Source organism: Rhinoderma darwinii, chromosome 10 (genome assembly GCF_050947455.1).
Source record: "Rhinoderma darwinii isolate aRhiDar2 chromosome 10, aRhiDar2.hap1, whole genome shotgun sequence".
Taxonomy (NCBI): Eukaryota; Metazoa; Chordata; class Amphibia; order Anura; family Rhinodermatidae; genus Rhinoderma; species Rhinoderma darwinii.
Genome location: NC_134696.1, coordinates 12,124,402 through 12,141,961, shown reverse-complemented (window position 1 = coordinate 12,141,961; position 17,560 = coordinate 12,124,402).

The window sequence follows — 17,560 nt, the reverse complement described above, 5'->3', positions numbered from 1 at the left end:
TTGTGCTCGTTCTCAGCACCATGGTGATCGTGACGTCCGCAATGTAATGGATATGGTGTCATATGACAATGGGTCAGGTCCATTTTGGCATCGCCGTCAGTCACATGACTCCATGTAATAAACATTAATGCGGCAAAACCTCGGCTGGGGCGGAAAGTTCTTGTTTTGCGCAATTTTTTCTATATTAATTTTGATATTTTTTTAACAGATCAGTGAAATGACATCAAAGATCATAGAGTGGTCGATGTTGGTCCTCATTCTGGTGAATGTATTGAGCTATTATCAGAATATGCAGGTCAGTAGACGTCACCTCATTATCACCTCGTATACCAGACCTCGTAATAACATTATTATTCATCTCTACAATCATGGGGTTTATAATGTGGATATTTGTTTCTTTTCTTAGAGTTTATCTATAACAATTACCTGGAAAAGCTTCACCATCTCCAAGAGCGAGAAGAACCATTTATAAACAATGGACACTACAGATGAGGTGGAATGGCACGTCACAGCCGAGCAGGAACTTCTCTGGGAACATCCTAAACTGCTTAACTCCAGAGATGGCGACCAATCCACCAGCTCCAACCTTTCTCCCAAATATCATCTTACATCAGGGAGAAAGAGCTACAAGAACCGTTTATGACCAGCGAACTCTACAGCGAGGTGGAATAACAAGTCACAGCCGAGCAGGAACATCTCAAACTGCAAAGGCTCTGGAAATGCCACGAAATCTACCAGCTCCAACCTTTCTCCAAAAAACAACTTACATCAGGGAGAAAGATCTACAAGATCCGTTTATGACCAGCGGACTCTACAGCGAGGTGGAATGGCACGTCACAGCCGAGCAGGAACATCTCAAACTGCAAAGGCTCTAGAAATGCCACGAAATCTACCAGCTCCAAGCTTTCTCCAAAAAACAACTTACATCAGGGAGAAAGATCTACAAGATCCGTTTATAACCAGCGGATTCTACAGCGAGGATAAATGGCACGTCACAGCCGAGCAGGAATATCTCAAACTGCAGAAGCTCCGGTTATACAACCAAGTGCCGAGACATCCACCACCTCCAACCTTTCTCCCAAATATCATCTTACCACAAGGAGAGAGAAGCAGCGGACTGTTTACTATCCTCATGGTCATTGTTTGTTGGCTTATAAAACGGTTTAGTAAAGTCATTTTCTACCACCTGAAACCTGTTTTTGTCTTCATTACTGTCAATAATAATAATAATCCTGAGTCTTCCATAGATCTGTCCTCATGAACCTGGAGGAATAAGAACGTCTCAATGTTTTTGTAGCAAAATTCAGATTTATGAAAAATATAATTATATTTTTTACACTATAAGACGTACATTTTATCAATAAAAAAATCTTGCTACAAAATGTGTACACGTGATAGTCCGGACTCAGGGGAGCCTGGCGGCCCCTTATTAAACCTAATGAGAGGCCCCCCTTTAGAGCGAATAGCGTGGGGGACACATGGGATCACTTCGCACCCCCTTTTACCCTTTTTTCTTCTTTCTTTTCCCTTATTCTGTTCCCTTGTTTTTCCTATATTCTGCTTTTCCCCCTATTTTGTCTTTTGGTGTCTTCTCACACCCCTTCTTTGGGGTGTGGCTTTACGGTATTTACCTTGTTCTAGAAGTTTCCTCAGGTTTGACCTTGTGACCAGGCAGATGTTGGCAACAGTCCAGGGATTGGTTTGAGGAGCTGAGCGGCGGGAAATCCTGGAGGATAAAAGGATGTCTGGTCCGATCAGCAGATTGTCTGAAGAAGCTGTTTGAAGCAGCCCCGCCCACCCTCCCTTGTTCAAGGACAGAATTCCCGCCCACCCTCCGTTGTTTAAGGACAGAATTCCCGCCCACCCTCCCTTGTTCAAGGACAGAATTCCCGCCCAACCTCCCTTGTTCAAGGACAGAATTCCCGCCCACCCTCCCTTGTTCAAGGACAGAATTCCCGCTCACCCTCCCTTGTTCAAGGACAGAATTCCCGCCCACCCTCCCTTGTTCAAGGACAGAATTCCCGCTCACCCTCCCTTGTTCAAGGACAGAATTCCCGCTCACCCTCCGTTGTTCAAGGACAGAATTCCCGCCCACCCTCCCTTGTTCAAGGACAGAATTCCCGCTCACCCTCCCTTGTTCAAGGACAGAATTCCCGCCCACCCTCCGTTGTTCAAGGACAGAATTCCCGCCCACCTTCCCTTGTTCAAGGACAGAATCCCCGTCGCGGAGTTTGTTAGTGGGTTGTCTCGCAGCTAATGCTGTGTGGACAAGTGCTTGTTTATTGGACGTTTCATTATTGGACATTATTTATTTAATTATTTATTTATTAATTCATTCAAGTTGATTATAAAGATTTATTAATATTTTTATGTTACCCATAATGAACACCACAGCCTTTTACTTCCAACTATATTGTATGCTTGACTTTTATTTAAGGTTTTTGAGGGGTTGCGAATGTTATTCCATGATCTGTATGATCGATGGTGGGCGGGGAGGGAATTCGATCACGATGTGAATATTGCATTTAGCTTCCCGTCAGCGGCCAGACACACCACTAGAGCCTGTGGAGGATGGTAAACTATTAGACCACCAAGGAGACAGCAATTTACCTTTTCCTTACCCAAGACCACCAGGGAACCAAATACTGACCCTCTATGTAATACACGGATGTGCTGGTTCCACCAGAGAGACGCTCTTTATAGATGAGGGCTGTGGCGTAGCTATAGGGGTCGCAACTGCAACCGGGCCCCTAAGCCTGTCTGCGCCGAGTCACTCACAGCACAGTGCAGAGGAGAAGGATCCTCCACCCATCGTGGGAACGGGGATAGGTAAGTAATTATGTTATAAGTCTTCTATTGGGTACATACTTATTGGGGCATTATACTGGGTATTGGAGGGGGGGTTATATGGCAGCTGCTGAGGGGGCATTATACTGAATGAGACAGCGATGGGGGCATTATACTGTAGGGGGGCATTATACTTTATGTGGCCAGCTATGGGTGGCAATATACTGTGGGGGCAGCTATAGGGGCATTATACTGTTGGCGCAGCTCTAGGGGGCATTATAGTGTGAGGGGCAACAATGGGCGCATTATACTGTAGGGGTCCAACTATGGGAACATTATTCTGTGGTGGTCAGCTATAAGGGGCATTATACGGTGTGGGGGCTGCTATGGGGAGCATTATACTGTGTGGGGGCAGTTATGGGGGGCCACTATACTGTGTGGTGGCATTATACTGTGGGGGCATTATAGTGTGGGGGCATTCATAGGGTCTGTTGGGCAAGCTAGCTGGGCATTGTATACCCTAGTCTGTCTGGCTAAAGGTCTCCCAGTGTTTTCTAGTTCCCAGTGTTACCCGTTCCTGCTGCCTGTGCCCTGCATCCCGTACAATCGTTACCTGCTGTGAAAGCCAAGTCGTGTCTTCCACTGCATCCGCGGCGTCACCTGCTGTGAAAGCCAAGTCGTGTCTTCCGCTGCATCCGCGGCGTCACCTGCTGTGAAAGCCAAGTCGTGTCTTCCACTGCATCCGCGGCATCACCTGCTGTGAAAGCAAAGTCGTGTCTTCCGCTGCATCCGCGGCGTCACCTGCTGTGAAAGCCAAGTCGTGTTCCTGCCACTGTCTACATTGCCTCAGGTACCCGTTCAGAACTATAGACATTGTTTTGTACCTTGTTGGCCAGCTGCTACCCCGCTACGCGGTACGGCCCAGTGGGTCCACACCCTGTGCCGTGACACCCAACAAGTGAAAATCCACTTCCTGGTTGGTGCTTGTTTGGCCAAGTTTTCTCAACTCATTTACATAGACTTAACAAGTCTTGCGTGAAAAATGCAGTCCGCACGGAAGTGCTTCCGTGTGGCATTTACTTCAATGGGTGCGTGATGCGTGAAAAACGCCCAAAGAACGGACATCTCGTGACTTTTTCGCAACGGACTCACGCAGCGTAAAAATCACGCACATGTCTGCACGGCCCCAATAGGTCTGTGTGATGCGCGTGAAAATCACGCGCGTTGCACGGACGTATATCCCGCTCGTCGGAATAATCCCTTAGCATAAATAAATGGGGGGTGGCATCACATCATCATGATCTACAGGGATTGGCCAGTGATCACATGGTAGGGGGGCTATAGAGCTCCCTATAAGATAGTAATGCCCTTCGTCCTCTTTGGACCCTGCAGCTTGGCGTCTTTCCCTCCCCCACTCCTTCTCTTGATTTGACTCCTTAATGACACGACCAATTTAGTTTTTTTTATTTTAGTTTATTACTATTTGTGGGGTGAAATTAGCAAAAAAAAAAAAAACAGCAAATGCACCATTTTCTGGGGGATTTCGTTTTTACGGCGTCTATTGTGCAGTAATAACTACATGTTCACTTTATTCTACGGATTAATACAATTCCTGCCTCGCTGCCGGACAACTGTCTCGCACTGAAAATATGATCGCACTGTGTTCGGTCCGGTACTTGCGCCCGAAATACATCCGTCAATTACGGACGTAATGACCTAATGACCTCGTGTGAACATACCCTCATAGTTCGGACTTTTGCAAACGCGGCGATATCAGGACTGCAAGGACCCATTGTCCACCTAATTTGCCCAGGACCTTATACCATCCTTCTTTAAATAAAACACCAACACCTTCTTTATGGAAATGTGGAAGTGGCCACAGCTTTATTATTATTTACAACCATCGACATGAAGACATATATATATTTCTTTCTCTCCTTCTCCTGAAATGCCGATGCTCCCTGTACTCCATCAGGCATGTAGGGTGCTAACTCTGTCTTCTTTGCCGTACTTTCCGCCAGCTGTGACATCTACAAAAGAAAAAGAAAAACACCAGAACATAACCGTAGAAAATTTTTTAAAACCAAAACCAACACCACAAGGGGAGGGAGGGCGGGTGTTTCTCCCGCTGCAGCTTGAAGGTAAGAGGGCGTTCTGCCCCAAACCCCAGCCTTATATCTCCTTAACCAGGCCCCTCTTACCCCTTGTTCACCAATCCTGGTCCTGGGCATTATTTAAACGTTCCATCCTTCTTTAACCCCTCGCAGTCCCTGACACTCTCGCTAGACGCTTCAGTGTCTGCAAGACTGCAAGGACCCATTGTCCACCTTACCTGCCCAGGACCTTATACCATCCTTCTTTAAATAAAACACCAACACCTTCTTTATGGAAATGTGGAAGTGGCCACAGCTTTATTATTATTTACAACCATCGGCATGAAGACATATATATATATTTTCTTTTCTCTCCTTCTCCTGAAATGCCGATGCTCCCTGTACTCCATCAGGCATGTAGGGTGCTAACTCTGTCTTCTTTGCCGTACTTTCCGCCAAGGAGGGGAACTGAGAAACCTACTCAGTCCCTCGACCACCCCCACCAAGCAACGCCAGTCCTCTCTCGGCACCATCCAACAAATCTAACAGAAAGATATCGAGCCCAATATCATTGAGGTGTACCCCATCCGGCGCCAGCAAATCTGCATTATCCCCTTCCAAGGATTGGTGCCGCAGCCCAACTCCACCTATCAAGCGAACGAACCGCGACACCCGCACATTAAGCAACCTGCGCACTCTCTCCAACGCTGCCAAGTTCCTGGCACCCCGCCACACCGTCCGCGCCACTATCTCAGACCATACCACCACGCAGCGAGCGAACAGATCCTGTAAACGCGCCAAATCTGTCCGAATTAATGATAACAACTCGGCCATTTTAACTTGGCCGATATCATTCCCCCCGGCGTTAATGATCAGGACAACAGGTCCGTCAGTGTGCCTCGGAACTGCCACTACTTCTGGCAGCAACTGCACCCACCGTAGTCCCCGGACACCTCTCCAGTGGACGTCGGCCTGTGAGAGGCCCAAATTCGGACTCAACGGCCTCCGTACTGCTCGGACCGCCGCCCAATGCACATATGAGTGCCCCAGGATCCACACCTGGGGGCGCCGCGACCCTAACAAAAAGAGAAGTCGAGCTAAATTCCAGGTCAAATGAGAGAAAGGATACAGACAGGAATAGCATAACACGATACCCGGAAAGAACCGAGGAAGGAGGGGAGGGGGGAAGAGAGGGAGGGGAGGGGGGCAACACAAGGGGGGAAAAAAGAAGAACTAACAGAGGGACCACCATAATTAATCACACTTTAAAACCAAATCCGGTCGCACATACGACTTATAGCTATTCGAACACCATCTACCCAAACGCATGATAGCCACTGAATCCGTGGCAGCGCCAATCCTAAACGAATGCGTACCAAACTCGCCCGGTGGCAGCCCCAGGTATTTCAGCCCAGCCTTAAAAACCACCTCAAATTGAAAGCGCGACAATGCTGAACCATCTTGATGTATCAAGAATTGAGCCCCGGCCGCCCGGACAGACACAAATTCTTGAACCAACCTTACTAGACAATCCTGGCCTCCCATCTTCCCAATCGACAACCAAGCTCCCCTCCCTGCCGTATCTGTTTTTGACCTCCGAACGCAGACCCGGAGGGAATCACCCAACACCACCAAATCAGATCCGAGAAGCCCACCGCGTGTGTTCACGCTGGGTGGAACCAGCTCACTAACCCGCAATGTGGCAAAGAAAGCCAAAGAAAACGCTGCGCCAAACAACGAAACCTCATATTTATCCCGGCACACAAAACGGATAGAAGCCGACCCAGGAGCGCAAAGGATACCGGACGCCACGTGTCCCTGGAAAACGCCTCTTTTCTCCACCCTTTCAAAGACTGCCTAACGACAAATTCTTTTGTAACATCTCTACATCCCCACAATTTTAACATAAAGGCCACCCCTGCTAAATGTTTACCTGCAGTGACCGCACTGCAACCCTCCTGACGTAATTGCACCAAACTCGTAAGGGTGATATCAAGGTGACAACCATCCTGTGATGGAAAATTACCCCCCGCAATCTCCAACCACCGATCCCACGCTCTGCAATGACTCTTCCAAGTCGCTGCCACCACAGAACCTCTCAACAGTCTCATAAGTTGTCCTCGACCAGGGCCCATAAGTGAAGGGGTGGGGACTCCCCTTCTGCCAAAGCTGCCGCGTGCAATTCCCGAAACCAGGACATCTGTGAACGAGACAAAGCATCGGCCATCACATTATGAACTCCCGGAACATGTTTCGCCCGAAACCACACATTCAAGGATTCAGCTCCAAACATTTCAAAACCAACCATCGTAATAAAGCTAATACCGGCAATGAACTAGACGACAAACCGTTCACCGCGTGCACAACCGCCATGTTGTCTCTCCAGAATACAATCCGCTTATTCACCATCACGCTACCCCACAAATCTATAGCAACTATAATAGGAAACAACTCTAATAACGTCAAATTACGTACAAAACCTAACTCCCTCCAATTCGAGGGCCAAGGGGACCTACACCAACTTCGGCCTAAAATTGCTCCAAAACCATCACTCCCAGCTGCATCCGTGAACAATTCCAAATCTATATTAGACAACTCAGCGTCCTGACAAACCGACCTCCCATTAAATGAACTCAAAAACGAATGCCAGACAAATAAATCCTTTTTCATCCAAGAAGTTACCCGGATGAAATGATCCGATTTCAATATACCCCTAGTGGCTAATGACAAACGCCGAGAAAAAACACGACCCATAGGAATTATCCGACAGGCAAACACCAGCAATCCCAACAACGACTGTAACTGCTTTAATGTCACTTTTTTAGACCCCATGACCTGGTCAACCTGGGACACCAAACTTGCCAATTTGTCATCAGGCAAGCAAAAAATCATCCGTACGGTATCTATTTCAATACCCAAAAAGGACAAAACAGTTACCGGGCCCTCAGTTTTTTCTTCTGAAATAGGTACACCAAAACGAGACATCACCTGTCGAAACACCCGCAGCAACGTGCTGCACAACCCAGAGTCCCTAGGGCCCACAAAAAGAAAATCATCCAAATAATAAATGACCGAAGCAAACCCAGACTCCAAGCGAACTACCCATTCTAGAAATGAAGCAAACATTTCAAAATAACTGCACGATATGGAACAACCCATGGGAAGGCACATATCAACATAAAATGCACCGTCCAAACAGCAACCCAGCAGGTGAAAACAGTCCGGATGAAGCGGCAGCAACCGAAATGCCGCTTCAATGTCAGACTTAGCTAAAAACGCGCCCTGTCCTGCCGCCTGCACCAACCTCACTGCAACATCGAAAGAAGTATACGAAACCGCCGCATCCGCCCTGGAGATCCCGTCGTTAACCGATCCACCGCGGGGAAAGGAAAGGTGATGAATCAACCTAAACTTCCCCTGCTCCTTCTTTGGAACTAAGCCAAGGGGGGAAACTCGTAAGTTTGGATACGGCGGCTCGCGAAATGGATCTGCCATCCACCCCAACTCAACTTCCTTTGCCAATTTTAGACGCGCAACACCGACATTCTCATTGATCGACTTCAAATTGTCAGCCAATGACAATGTTGCAGAATATTCAAAAGGGATCTCAAAACCATAGGAAAACCCACTAGTGAGCATCTCTGCTTCCCGTCTCCTGTGGTACCGCTCTAACCATGGGCCCATCTCGAGAACGTCCACCGGCGTTCTCCGCTGCGCCGGAAGGAGGTGCCTTGGCCGGCTGCTTACCTCTCCGGAAACACCTGAGCGCCGAATGAGCGCACCCACAGATGGAGCATTCATGTCGGAATTTGCACGTGGCAAAGAACCGACAATGACCCTCGTTGTAGAGCCAGCAGGCTCCCGTGGGCCTAGCGGCCGCAGCTCCAGCGACGGGGCCTGGCGCTTCGGCCACACTGGGAAAGGGGCGTTGTTGTCTGCTCCCTTGCGCTAAGATGAGCTGCAACCAAACATCCGTTGCCTTTGTCGCCCAACTAATATCCGGCGACAAAGCCAAACGACGCCGAAATTCTTCATCGTAACGCCACCAGGCTGCACCACCGTGCAGCCTGTGGGCGCTGAAAATTGTGTCAAAGTAAACAAACAACTCGGCCCCTTTTACGGGGTAGCGCTGGCAAATAACATGAGCCAGTGTAGCATAACACTGTACCCAGTTGCCAAAAGTTTTCGCGACCTTAACTTTTTTATCTGAACCTCTCTCAAATACCCGCTCCTTATCGACAGTCACCTGCTCCACAGAGACCAAGGACCAAATATCCACAAATTCATTCCTCCAAATTTTGTCCTTGATCTCCGCTGACAAATGAGTCCCGAGAGGAGCGACCCCACAAAACAAAGAATCCCGAAACTTTAGACTAGCTAAAGTATTTTCTCTCTCAGAGGGGAGCCTAGCCCCCCCTGGTGGCACAGAGGGAACTGACGTTCCCTCGTTCACATTCAAACCAGCCACCACGGCTTTTAAAACAGAAATCAGATCCGTACCCGATGCATTAGATTTATTAAGCCATGCGTCACCGCAGGCCGACTCACCGCTCCCAGAGGTCCCACCGACTCCAGAGGGTCCTTCAGCCACTTGCCGCGGCACTGGAACCATGGCCTGAACCTCCTCCACCGACCCGGCGGGAGGAACAACCTGGGACAGCTGCTCACGATCCTCCGACAAGTGCCGCACCTCCCGGCGTCGACTGTGTCCCTGCGGCCGTGATGATCTCCGCGAAGACCTCTTCCGCGACTCCGATGAGGCAGATGCTGATGACGCTGACGAGGAGGAGAATCCTTCGCTGGATGACGAGGAAGACCGCCGACCATGCCTCTTCGCGCCACCCGATCTGCGACGTCTGCGATGGCCGTGGCGGCGATGTCTTCCAGAACGACGTTTCCTCCCTCGCCTGGAACGCTCCCTCACCGAACCTACAGGAGAAAAATTAGATGAGGCAGGAGAAGGGCAAACCGGACCAGACGTTCCCCTGACCCTACACTCACTAGAACAATCCCCACCCGGCCTCGACCCCTGCTGGCAGGGGACCGGAGGAGACCGGGGGTGAGAAGCAGCAATGCCCCAATCCGATCCACTCCTTCTCCCATCCGCCAACAGGGATTCCAGCCAGACAGGCCCCTCCAAAGCCACCCGCTGTGCCACCTGCCGCAAAAGATCCTCCACCATCAGTGCAAGACTGTCCGCCGAAACGACAGGAAAAAAGGCTCTGAATCTCCCAGCTCCACCAGAGGATGTTTCTCCTGCTGCAGCTTGGAGGTAAGAGGGCGTTCTGCCCCAAACCCCAGCCTTATATCTCCTTAACCACTCCCCTCTTACCCCTTGTTCACCAATACTGGTCCTGGGCATTATTTAAACGTTCCATCCTTCTTTAACCCCTCGCAGTCCCTGACACTCTCCCTAGGCGCTTCAGTGTCTGCAATTATACTAACTTATATGTTGTTTAACATTACTTTAGGGAAAAAATGGGAAGAGGGAATTTTTTAGAAATGTAAATATTATTTTTTGGGATATTTGCAAAAAACTTTATTTTACTTTTTAGGCTATGTTCACACGGAGTATTTTGGTGGAGGAATATCTGCCTCAAAATTCCGTTTGGAACTTTGAGGCAGATATTCCTCTCCCTGGACGCCGATTTTCGCGGCGATTATCGCGCCGTTTTTCGCCCGCGGCTATTGAGCGCCGCGGGCATAAAACAGCGAGAAATACGCTTTCTCCTGCCTCCCATTGAAGTCAATGGGAGGTCAGAGGCGGAAGCGCCCGAAGATAGGGCATGTCGCTTCTTTTTCCCGCGAGGCAGTTTTACTGCTCGCGGGAAAAACACGCCGACGCCTCCCATTGAAATCAATGGGAGGCGTTCTCGGGCCGTTTTTGCCGAGTTTTGCGACGCGGTTTCCGCGTCAAAAAACTCGGCAAAATACCCCGTGTGAACATAGCCTTAAAATTCAGTTTAGAAGTCCCCCTAGTGGATGATTTATTTGCTTATATTCTCTGTTTGAAATTACATTGTGAATTATCAAGCAGGAGGCCAAATTACTAAGATATGTAATATGTGAAAGTGATGATAATGTTTAAATGATTTAGTTTCGTGCAGCAGCCATCTTGTCTGGAGTTCCCATCTTGTCTGGAGTTCTCATCTTGGTTCTTTTGTAGTGAATAGGAAAGTCATTGTTCCTTTAATACAAGTAATGTTGATTTCGTATGTTTTATCTTTGACCTTGGTTCCCATGTGAAGTTGGATAGGGCGTGAGATGGGGGGATGGCAAGTATGCGTGAGGGAAGGTCTCCCCCATCTCCACGAGGACATTCTGTCCAAAAGAGAGATAAGACACTTGTAAACATAATGTGTGAAGAATTATAATGATGTATCTGGGATGTATTTTATTGTATGCTTTTTACTGAATAACAAATACTGTTACATTGTCTCTGATTGGTTTACCTCAAGCCGACACCCCTTCTGAATTTCAGTTTAACAGTTTGAGTTTGGTAATAAATCCTTCAGAGGAGCATTTTGAACATATAAGCGAGTCTGTGTGTTTTCTTCTCCTCTCTCGATATATATCGGTGAAATATCCTAATTAGGATACTGACTAATGAAGTCTGGCCTTGAGAGTCTGTTGGGACTCGTATAAATTTCAGTCTAATATATTTTGAGCGATGGACTTCCACGACAACTTGAACCAGCGATTATTGGATTGCTCACACGATCCACTGCAATACTAAAGTATTACAGTATATCATGATTTTTACAGCCACCTATGAAGCCCTGCCGGAGAACAAAGATGGCAGACCCTTCATTAGGGCCCCAGGCTGCCATGATAACCATCGGCATCCCGCTATAGCATCGTGGGGGCACAAGGGCACGTCGGTGGGGGTCGCCCCTCTCATTCTAATGCTTTAGATGCTGCGGTCGGGATTGACTGTGGCATCTAAGGGGTTAAACGGGAAGACTCAAAGTGATTTTTGATTCTGTCCGTTGCAGTGAGGTGTTGGCCATATTACACAGCGAATACCCGCTAAGTATGGAGCGAGCTCAGCCCGTGATCCCGCTCCATACTTTCCCTTAACGACTGCCACGTACATGTATGAGGAATCTTGTTAAGGAGTTAGGGTATGTTCACACGCAGTGGTTTCAGACGTAATTCGGGAGTTTTAAGCCTCGAATTACGCATTAAAAAACACCCATAATACGTCTACAAACATCTGCCCATTGCTTTCAATGGGAATTACGATGTTCTGTTCCCACGAGCCTTTGTCAAAATACGGCGCGTAAAATGACGGCTCGTCAAAAGAAGTGCAGGTCATTTCTTGGGGCGTTTGTGGAGGCGTTTTTAATTGACTCCATTGAAAAACAGCTCCAAAAATGTCCGTAAAGAACGCCGCGAAAAACGCGAGTTGTTAAAAAAAGTCTGAAAATCAGGAGTTATTTTCGCCTGAAAACAGCTCCGTATTTTCAGACGTTTTTGAGTTTGCGTGTGAACATAGCCTTAAATGTCATTTTGTTGATAATTGTTTCAGAGTTTTTATGTTCATCCTGTTTTGATCATTTTGTTCTGTTCCAGATGTCACAGCGGCGGTTCTAGGAGGATCTTGTCTCTACCGTGCGTGAAATCACCCGGAAACAACTGGAGCATGTCCATCGCGCCTGCAATGTTCTGGCACCCAGGGTGACATGTTTATCTTGCAATGTGTTTATCCAACCAGCGGACAACGTCCTCAAATTTATTGTTAATAATAAAAGCTGTGGCCGACCCCACTTTACCCCACATCTTGGTCTGGGTCTCAGTTATTTCATATAAATGTTAGAGGTTGTGTTATGTGGGCGTGATGACATCATTGGTCCTGTCAGTCTTGTTTTACCTAATTTAATCCCCTGTGATACAATGCCATCACCCAAAACAACATGGAAAAATCAATGGAGGGGGGTAAATACTTTTTATTAGCACAGTATAACAGATGACCTTACATTTACCTCTGTGAAAAAAGACGCTAAAATGTCACTACATCAATGACTTGTGTTCTGGGGTCTGCGAAGCCCATAGCAGATATAAGTTCATAGCAGATACTAAACCATGGCAGCTCCAGAGCAGAACTGACCTTACTGTGACATCATGATGACATCACGGAGCTATGATGTCACAGAGAGCTGAGAAGTTGGGAATTCCCCTTGATAGCAGCAGAACTGACCTTACTGTGACATCATGATGACATCACAGAGCTATGATGTCACAGAGAGATAATGAGAGGTTATAAATATTCCCCTGACAGCTGCGCGGTCTTACTTTCTGTGAATTGACACAGAGCGCGATTTTCTAATTGATTGGCGACTTTTCATTATTATGGAAATCAATGGACTGGGATTCTTCACCATCTTCTTGGCCTTTTGGTGTGTGGCCTGGCTCTCTGGTAGCTACACACTGACTGTTATCAACAGCCATGCCCCCCCACTGATGTACATCAGGTAAGATGGAGAATTACACGACTTTTATAGTTTGGGAATGTATAAGGTAATTACTTAAATAAGGAGGAAATATCTAATTAACAAAATGGCTTCCATTACCCAGAGGAGCCGCAAGAGGACAGAGAAACACATCTCCTCAGTCCTATAGATTATTATCTGACTGCTGATTATTAAGATAAAACATTTCTGACAATTTTTCTATATTATTTAACATTGAGCGTTTTTCTTTTTCTTTTACAGTGAAACGGGAAATTTCTTTCCCGAAAATATCCTGTTTAGAATAGGATTCATAGGAATGGCCATTGCCTGTAAGTAAATATCACGGAAGTGATTATAATATTCTCTTACTTCTTGGGGATGGCGGGTTATTATAAAAAGTCTTATATCTGATTATATTACTCTGGGGTCAAACCTACATTTATTTTTTACAAAAATGTGATTACTACGTCAGTGAGAGACGCAGGCTGGTTGCTAGGGACTCATTGCTGGACAAGACTGTGGTTGTTAGGTAGTGTATCCCTAGCAACCAGACTGTCAGACATGACTCAGACTTGGCATCAGTCGCACCCTGCCCACATCTCAGCCTGCAGTAGTAATCAGAATTTTCTAAAAAAAATAAATAACGTTTTGTTAATTTCAACTGATAATAATTGCCCGGATTAGACGATGTAGATAAATGTGCCCGTCCATTATTGAAGGTTTCTTGTTGGGTTTAGTGTTTGGTCGGCGCTTCATAGATGTTATTAGGTTGTTTTGCACGTGGTACAGGATTAATTCGGCACATTTGCTCTTTTTCAGCTCTGGGCCTGACGTTTCTACACTATAAGTACATCATGCTCCATGCTGAAGCCTTTGGGGATCGTCAGGCCTTGGTTCAAAAGATCCTCCTGGCAATTGGATGGTCATCATGCGTCGGGACAGCCATGATGGCTACATTCTCGGTAAGTTAATAAATGTTTTATGTTGATAGGGTTGTCCCATCTTCACTAAATAGGGACCCGCTGGCAATCAGCTGATTACTGTAGGTCTGGCAGCTGAACCCCTGGTGATCATGATCAGCGGTTATCACCGGGTGGCCACACACTAAAGTGGTATTACATGGCTTATTAGAATGAATGGACGGCCATGTAATAGATGTGTGTCCTCAATCCCCCCAGAGCAGAAGCCATTTTTTGTTAGTGGCTTTCTGCTCTGTCTAATAGGGAAGCAGGAGACCCCCCTCTATATCCATTATGTCTCTGGGGTTATTATATCAGAACACGTTATTTAGGATTTATTGGGAAGTTCTGAGGGTAAATTAGTGATTAGTTCCATAAGATTTGCTCTAACCTCTGTCTGCTTGTTTTCTAGACCTACTATTATCCAATAACTCACCGGATTTGCGCTTGCATTGCATTCGGGTTTGGCAGCCTTTACAACCTTTGGCAGTCCATACTCCTCTACAAAGTGCCCGAAAGCCGAAACTTCATCAGCCATTTCAGACTGGCGTCCTGCATAATGGCCGTGACCTTAGTGGTTTCATGTATCCTTTCTTAAATAATATTTGAATGGAATCCAACCATCCTTGTCTTTAGGTTCACATGTAGAAAACTTCAGATCCTGAGGTGATCATTTCCCTTCATTTTCTGATCTCTGCCGTCAGATGGCGACATGCTGGTGTAACACTGCATCATCTGGTAACATTGTTCAGCTTCTTGCAGGAAGATGCTGAATAGAAAGCAGCGGTACTGTCATTGCTATATATGTATTATATTAACATTTATCTCACATAAAAGTGTAGTAAATCCTATAAGACACTTACTAAACATAAGAAACTTTATTTTCCTATATAATAAATTACCAGTCATTGGAAATAAGGTATCCGTATACACCCACCTGTGTGCTGGAGATCAATGTATAAAGGTATGTACAGTATATCTCATAAATAATATCAAGTTATTGACATGCTGAGCCGCTGGTACAAACCAGTCAATGTAAAATTCCTTTAATCCGGTATTAATGAGATTATTCTGGATTATTGTATAGATTTTATTTGCACCCCTAGAAGCCGTTCTATAGGAAAACAATTGGACCTATAATCTTTGTGCTCGTTCTCAGCACCATGGTGATCGTGACGTCCGCAATGTAATGGATATGGTGTCATATGACAATGGGTTAGGTCCATTTTGGCATCGCCGTCAGTCACATGACTCCATGTAATAAACATTAATGTGGCAACACCTCGGCCCGGGCGGAAAGTTCTTGTTTTGTGCAATTTTTTCTATATTAATTTTGATATTTTTTCACAGATCAGTGAAATGACAGCAAAGATCATAGAGTGGTCGATGTTGGTCCTCATTCTGGTGAATGTATTGAGCTATTATCAGAATATGCAGGTCAGTAGATGTCACCTCATTATCACCTCGTATATCAGACCTCGTAATAACATTATTATTCATCTCTACAATCATGGGGTTTATAATGTGGATATGTGTTTCTTTTCTTAGAGTTTATCTATAACAATTACCTGGAAAAGCTTCACCATCTCCAAGAGCGAGAAGAACCATTTATAGACAGTGGACACTACAGATGAGGTGGAATGGCACGTCACAGCCGAGCAGGAACTTCTCTGGGAACATCCTAAACTGCTTAACTCCAGAGATGGCGACCAATCCACCAGCTCCAACCTTTCTCCCAAATATCATCTTACAACAAGGAGAAAGAGCTACAAGAACCGTTTATACCAGCGGACTCTACAGCGAGGTGGAATAACAAGTCACAGCCGAGCAGGAACATCTCAAACTGCAAAGGCTCTGGAAATGCCACGAAATCTACCAGCTCCAACCTTTCTCCAAAAAACAACTTACATCAGGGAGAAAGATCTACAAGATCCGTTTATAACCAGCGGACTCTACAGCGAGGTGGAATGGCACGTCACAGCCGAGCAGGAATATCTCAAACTGCAGAAGCTCTGGAAATGCCACGAAATCTACCAGCTCCAAGCTTTCTCCAAAAAACAACTTACATCAGGGAGAAAGATCTACAAGATCCGTTTATGACCAGCGGACTCTACAGCGAGGTGGAATGGCACGTCACAGCCGAGCAGGAATATCTCAAACTGCAGAAGCTCCGGTTATACAACCAAGTGCCGAGACATCCACCACCTCCAACCTTTCTCCCAAATATCATCTTACCACAAGGAGAGAGAAGCAGCGGACTGTTTACTATCCTCATGGTCCTTGTTTGTTGGCTTATAAAACGGTTTAGTAAAGTCATTTTCTACCACCTGAAACCTGTTTTTGTCTTCATTACTGTCAATAATAATAATAACACTGAGTCTTCCATAGATCTGTCCTCATGAACCTGGAGGAATAAGAACGTCTCAATGTTTTTGTAGCAAAATTCAGATTTATGAAAAATATTAATATATTTTTTACACTATAAGACGTACATTTTATCAATAAAAAAATCTTGCTACAAAATGTGTACACGTGATAGTCCAGACTCAGGGGAGCCTGGCGGCCCCTTATTAAACCTAATGAGAGCCCCCCCCCCTTTAGAGCGAATAGCGTGGGGGACACATGGGATCACTTCGCACCCCCTTTTACCCTTTTTTCTTCTTTCTTTTCCCTTATTCTGTTCCCTTGTTTTTCCTATATTCTGCTTTTCCCCCTATTTTGTCTTTTGGTGTCTTCCCACACCCCTTCTTTGGGGTGTGGCTTTAAGGTATTTACCTTGTTCTAGAAGTTTCCTCAGGTTTGACCTTGTGACCAGGCAGATGTTGGCAACAGTCCAGGGATTGGTTTGAGCAGCTGAGCGGCGGGAAATCCTGGAGGATAAAAGGATGTCTGGTCGGATCAGCAGATTGTCTGAAGAAGCTGTTTGAAGCAGCCCCGCCCACCCTCCCTTGTTCAAGGACAGAATTCCCGCTCACCCTCCCTTGTTCAAGGACAGAATTCCCGCCCACCCTCCCTTGTTCAAGGACAGAATTCCCGCCCAACCTCCCTTGTTCAAGGACAGAATTCCCGCCCACCCTCCCTTGTTCAAGGACAGAATCCCCGTCGCGGAGTTTGTTAGTGGGTTGTCTCGCAGCTAATGCTGTGTGGACAAGTGCTTGTTTATTGGACGTTTCATTATTGGACATTATTTATTTAATTATTTATTTATTAATTCATTCAAGTTGATTATAAAGATTTATTAATATTTTTATGTTACCCATAATAAACA